The sequence below is a fragment of the Littorina saxatilis genome, linkage group LG5 (assembly GCF_037325665.1).
Source record: "Littorina saxatilis isolate snail1 linkage group LG5, US_GU_Lsax_2.0, whole genome shotgun sequence".
Taxonomy (NCBI): Eukaryota; Metazoa; Mollusca; class Gastropoda; order Littorinimorpha; family Littorinidae; genus Littorina; species Littorina saxatilis.
Window position 1 is genome coordinate 40,629,576 of NC_090249.1, and position 6,000 is coordinate 40,635,575.

At 40.5% G+C, this 6,000-nt stretch overlaps 1 protein-coding gene across 2 annotated transcripts in view; it reads left to right on the forward strand.

Annotated features, from left to right (window-relative positions):
• LOC138967118 (uncharacterized) overlaps positions 1-6,000 on the forward strand; it is a 140,468-nt gene that overhangs the window by 8,572 nt on the left and 125,896 nt on the right. The window contains exon 2 of one of the 2 annotated variants that reach the window (XM_070339598.1): positions 2,340-2,455. The gene's annotated coding sequence lies outside the window, so the exon portion shown is untranslated. Of the gene's footprint in view, positions 1-2,339; positions 2,456-4,905 lie in introns of those variants that run through there. The other variant, XM_070339597.1, reaches the window with a different exon arrangement.

Consider the following 6,000-nt stretch of genomic DNA (forward strand, 5'->3'; position numbering starts at 1 on the left):
CCAATGCTGGGAAATTGGGGTCGCTTTCCTCCCAGTAGAAAGCCAGCAGCAACAAGAGTCGTGCTATACCCAGGTGTGTGCGAGTTTAGGTGTAATCAGCCACCTGCACTTACGGCAGAATGACCGAGGACTTTTCCGTGTCACTATGGTGACACGGGGGTGGGATATGGATACTCTTCCCTTAGAACGTGAACAGCCGACAAACTACCTATTTACGTGAGCGCCTCCTTGTTAATAATGATCCAGATGAGTTGTGTAACAAGAGCAATACGCATAGACTGTTCGCACATATCCTGGAGCGATCAGTAAGCAACATTTAAAACGCTTCGCGTCTTGAATGGGGAAATCTTATCTCCACGTCTCCTGCACAGATAAAACACAATTTCAATGGATTTTCGGACAGATAGATTATTATGCTGTCGCGTTGCGGCAATGTCTGCTCGATCTAAATACAAATTACTCTATAACCGGACAACAGCAATAACGATCAAAATGTAAAGAGAAAGTTGTAAATGTCGCCGTCGCCGTTTCTCAGTGTCAGCTCTGTCTCGAAGGCAAGGCTAAGGCCCGGCGCTCACCTATGCAACGCCTGCAGGACAGACGACGCACTGCAGCTTATTGAGGTATTTTTATTTTTCCAGCCCGCTACACGTTGCGTGAAAAGAAAACAGGCCAAGTACTCGTCATAATCCCTATCGCAACATGTAGTGTAGTGTCGACTGCGCAGATGTATTTTGTCCTTTAAAGAGCATGTGATTAAACGACCCCAAATAATGTGTTTGGCAAACATTAAAAACAAGAAAAGAAAAGAAAAGAAACTGAACAAAATGTTGATGATCTTCTGGACAAGTGCAGAAATGAGTTTCATTCTTTCAGCGGTTTGTGTATATAACAGGTACAAGTCTTACAGAGGAACACTTGCAGCAAAGGTTGCTTTGACTGCCTTTCAGCACTAGGACCGTACTGCACACAACCACAGGCTGAAGGAACATCAGACTCTGAAAATGTGCTTCTTGCGTGGGCACCATACCAGTGCATGTACTAGCACTAACATGAACATTTGTTCGCAGCATGTCCTACACCGGAGTGGCCTACACGTCTACCTCCCCTCTTGCATTGATTTACTTCCTGGTTTAAAGATGCAGTGCAGGAGTTACACCATCGCTGAAGCAACGATTTGTCTTTTGTCGCAGATTACGTTATACACAGCCAAAAGCTTCACGCAACTATCTCACATATGCCTACACATACCTTAGTGTGGCCAGCCAAATGAAACTTCATGCGGTTTGTCAGTTCGCATCTCCCGCCAACATGTGATTAACATTTTCCCGTTATCACGTTCTGGGGCTAAAGGCTGTGTGCAGTATGCCAAAATGGACCCAAAGCAACTTAAAAGTTGAGTCAAGCAAACAAACAAGAAGATAAAACATCCAGCACTGATCTACCCAGACCGACTTTCTCCGCACAGTGCATTTTCAAGGTCAAGGTTTTCAAGGTTTTATTTTTGGCTTTGGGCCTATAAGGCGTTTAAGCAAACAAAACCACACAATTAAGTCACACGCACAATGAGAGTGCACGCAGGCACAGTAAACAGTGAACTTAATTAAACAAAAACAAAACAAAAACAGAACACACTAACAAGCAGAAACCTTATCTTCATCAACTAAAGCTCTTATCGACAGGAATAGCCTCCTTTGTGCTTGTTTTGCTACGCTAAAAAAACAAACACACACAACAAAAACTGTACCTTACAGTATTTAAACAAAAAACAAAACAAAACAAAAACAAACAGACAAACCAACAGGATAAGAACCACAACGAAACACGTAACTCATCTAACGAAAATAACTCATAATAACACTAACAAACTTAGCCAACTTAACCAACTTATTTTTTGATTGTACATTCATTAAAGCATTTTATTTCATAACATTTGCATGATGTTGAAAGTAGTTTCATGATGGGTATTGTGGTTAAGGGGAGACACAGGGGTCTAAAGAGTGTGAGCGATTGAACGTTTTAGTGTGTGACTGAGACAATTAAGTGAACGAACGAGGATCGAGTGAGACTGGTTGCTTAGTTGCAAGTTCATTGCCATGAGCCAATCAACTGTTTTACATCAGTCATGTGACACCAATACTTACTGACACTTAGTAGTAGTAGTAGTAGTAGTAGTAGTAGTAGTAGTAGTAGTAGTATTGTAGCCGCTTGGAGATTTCACGGCCATTGTCTTGTTCTTCTCTTTCAGTCCCTTTCCCGGTTATTCCCATTGAGGTAATCATGCGTGTATATCTTCAAGTTGCCATGGTGTTGTTGTACACTCATGTACTTGTGTTCAGGAATTGGGACAGTCGGATCTGTGACTGAGAGGTGTGACGTCCGTATAGTGGTCTGTGCGATTGCCAAGGGATGTGTAGCCGATGTTCGATGAGTGACAAGTCTGCAGCTTTAACAGGTGAACTTTTCTGGACTGATTAGTTTAACAGTAAACGAACAGACTATTGGCAGACCGGTATTGCGTTGAACGGTCCCATACCTTCGTTGTCAGATGCATCTGACGATGTGTGTGGTTTTGTTATGAATTGAAAAGAGAACTGTTGGTACATCTTAACTGTTGCTATTATTTTTGCTAGGTTTGGTCCGTTCTAATGTGTGCTCTGAGTGTATGATTATTGATGCTATGTGTAGAAGTATCGCTGTGTTTGCCAATTTGGTCGTAGTGACGTCATAGCGTCATTTTCGTCGTTTTGCCCCCATAAGGCTTAGTTTCCCCGCTTTAAGTATTCTCTTTGTTGCGTGCATCGGCGTCACAAGCTGTTTGACGTCAGAGATAGAGTAGTTCTCGGTGTAGTATCTGAGGTGACGTTCCCATTCGCTCCCGCCTAATTTTTATGCCACCGAGCTGAAATGCAATACCGAAGTCCGGCCTTCGTCGAAGATTGCTGGGCCAAAATTTCAATCAATTTGATTGAAAAATGAGGGTGTGACAGTGCCGCCTCAACTTTTACAAAAAGCCGGATATGACGTCATCAAAGGTATTTATCGAAAAAAAGAAATAAACGTCCGGGGATATCATTCCCAGGAACTCTCATGTCAAATTTCATAAAGATCGGTCCAGTAGTTTGGTCTGAATCGCTCTACACACACACACACAGACACACACACACACACACACACACACACACACACACACACACACACACACACACACACACACACACACACACACACACATACACCACAACCCTCGTCTCGATTCCTCCCTCTACGTTAAAACATTTAGTCAAAACTTGACTAAATCTAATAAATGTGGACGATGACTAAGATTTCAATGTGTCCAAATTCGTGTTTTTTTATGACTGCTAGATTTGTAATTCAAATTCCTGCTTACATTTGAACACCAAAATTAACGTCCATTATTAAGATATGCCTGAAAGTACTAAGAGAACATTTAGTTGAATTAATTCCCAAAACCATTCTAGGGGAAGGGCTCCTAATATGGACCGGCTCCTAATATGGACCACCTCCTGTTCTGACAAACTAACGGCGCTAGAGCGCTCAAAACAATTTCATTCGCTGTATTCACCCTCTCTGGATAACTTTCACATGTCAAAACAGTTGCAGAAACACAAATCTCAAAACCGTTAGGCTTTTTCTGTTTTTTTCACTTTTGGCAGCGTTCACTCTAAGTTTGCCGCCTAAAACGGACTCGTTTCTGTCCACAGCCAAAGCTTTTATCACACAAAAATTGCTATATATGACAGCTAAGACTGTATTTGTTACATTTTAGCAGTGTTGACCCCGAGTTTCTACTGCAAACAAAAAATAATAGCAAAATCTCACCTCCCGCGGGTTAGGGGGAAGAATTTACCCGATGCTCCCCAGCATGTCGTAAGAGGCGACTAACGGATTCTGTTTCTACTTTTACCCTTGTTAAGTGTTTCTTGTATAGAATATATTCAATGTTTGTAAACATTTTAGTCAAGCAGTATGTAAGAAATGTTAAGTCCTTTGTACTGGAAACTTGCATTCTCTCAGAAAGGTCATATATTGTACTACGTTGCAAGCCCCTGGAGCAATTTTTTTATTAGTGCTTTTTTGAACAAGAATCAATTAACAAGTGGCTCTATCCCATCCCCCCCCCCCCCCTTCCCCGTCGCGATATAACCTTGAACAGTTGAAAACGACGTTAAACACCAAATAAAGAAAGAAAGAAAGCAAAATCTCAAAGTATGTGCGAGTCCCCTAATATGGACCACCTTCAACAAATTTCACTTATTTTCACTCTGTTTTTGATAAGCTTCTTTAGTTTCCTGGTGTGCTTCAAATAATGCTCTCATCAACCCGAAACAGATAAATCTAAAGCATATTTTGATTAGTCTGACCTGTACACTAAGTTGTATCATGTTATTTTGAAGTACAGGGAGCTTTTTACAGTGATTCGTGAAGGCCGCTTCACTGGTCCATATTAGGCGCCCAGGCTCCTAATATGGACCATTTGTGATTTTTTCTGTATTTAATTTTTGCTGAATATCTATCAAAGCTATTTCACTCTAATTTGGCCTAACGGTTAACCTAAGAGAGAAGGACTACCAAACTCAAAATGAAACTTCTTCGCAAGAAAACAAGCTAGTTATCAGCATGAAACAAAAAGTGGTCCATATTAAGAGCCCTTCCCCTACTATTTTACTACAAAAATTGCATATAATTTACAGGTATGCCCCTCCTTCAATTATTCCTACGTAACGATTCAAATTTCCAGTCGTGAACTTACATCAAAATACCAGCCTGGTCTTAAAAGGGATGTTTGAAAACCTGATAGTTCAGAAACAAGTCCGTAAACTCCACTTTTCTACGATGAAATGAGACGTTCCTATCCTAGGTGCATAGTTAAACACACGTCTTTTTATATTTAGTCAAGTTTTGACTAAATATTTTAACATCGAGGGGGAATCGAAACGAGGGTCGTGGTGTATGTGCGTGTGTCTGTGTGTGTGTCTGTGTGTCTGTGTGTGTGTGTAGAGCGATTCAGACTAAACTACTGGACCGATCTTTATGAAATTTGACATGAGAGTTCCTGGGTATGAAATCCCCGAACGTTTTTTTCATTTTTTTGATAAATGTCTTTGATGACGTCATATCCGGCTTTTCGTGAAAGTTGAGGCGGCACTGTCACGCCCTCATTTTTCAACCAAATTGGTTGAAATTTTGGTCAAGTAATCTTCGACGAAGCCCGGGGTTCGGTATTGCATTTCAGCTTGGTGGCTTAAAAATTAATTAATGACTTTGGTCATTAAAAATCTGAAAATTGTAAAAAAAAATAAAAATTTATAAAACGATCCAAATTTACGTTTATCTTATTCTCCATCATTTGCTGATTCCAAAAACATATAAATATGTTATATTCGGATTAAAAACAAGCTCTGAAAATTAAATATATAAAAAATTTTATCAAAATTAAATTGTCCAAATCAATTTAAAAACACTTTCATCTTATTCTTTGTCGGTTCCTGATTCCAAAAACATATAGATATGATATGTTTGGATTAAAAACACGCTCAGAAAGTTAAAACAAAGAGAGGTACAGAAACGCGTGCTATCCTTCTTAGCGCAACTACTACCCCGCTCTTCTTGTCAATTTCACTGCCTTTGCCATGAGCGGTGGACTGACGATGCTACGAGTATACGGTCTTGCTGAAAAATGGCATTGCGTTCAGTTTCATTCTGTGAGTTCGACAGCTACTTGACTAAATATTGTATTTTCGCCTTACGCGACTTGTTTGGTGTTGCTTAGGACTACTTACACAAATTCACAGCTGTGCAGTGTGTGCATGTAGAGTAGGCTTACGTGTGTGTGTTCTAAAGATAAGCAGAGGAACAGAAGATACCGCTTTGCGAAATGTGTTCATCTGTCATCGTCCATATCGCATGCCCTTCCGTCAGAGAAAATTAATGCGCAGTGCTGTCTGTGTGCTAGCGGTGTGCATTTCTGATGGTGGA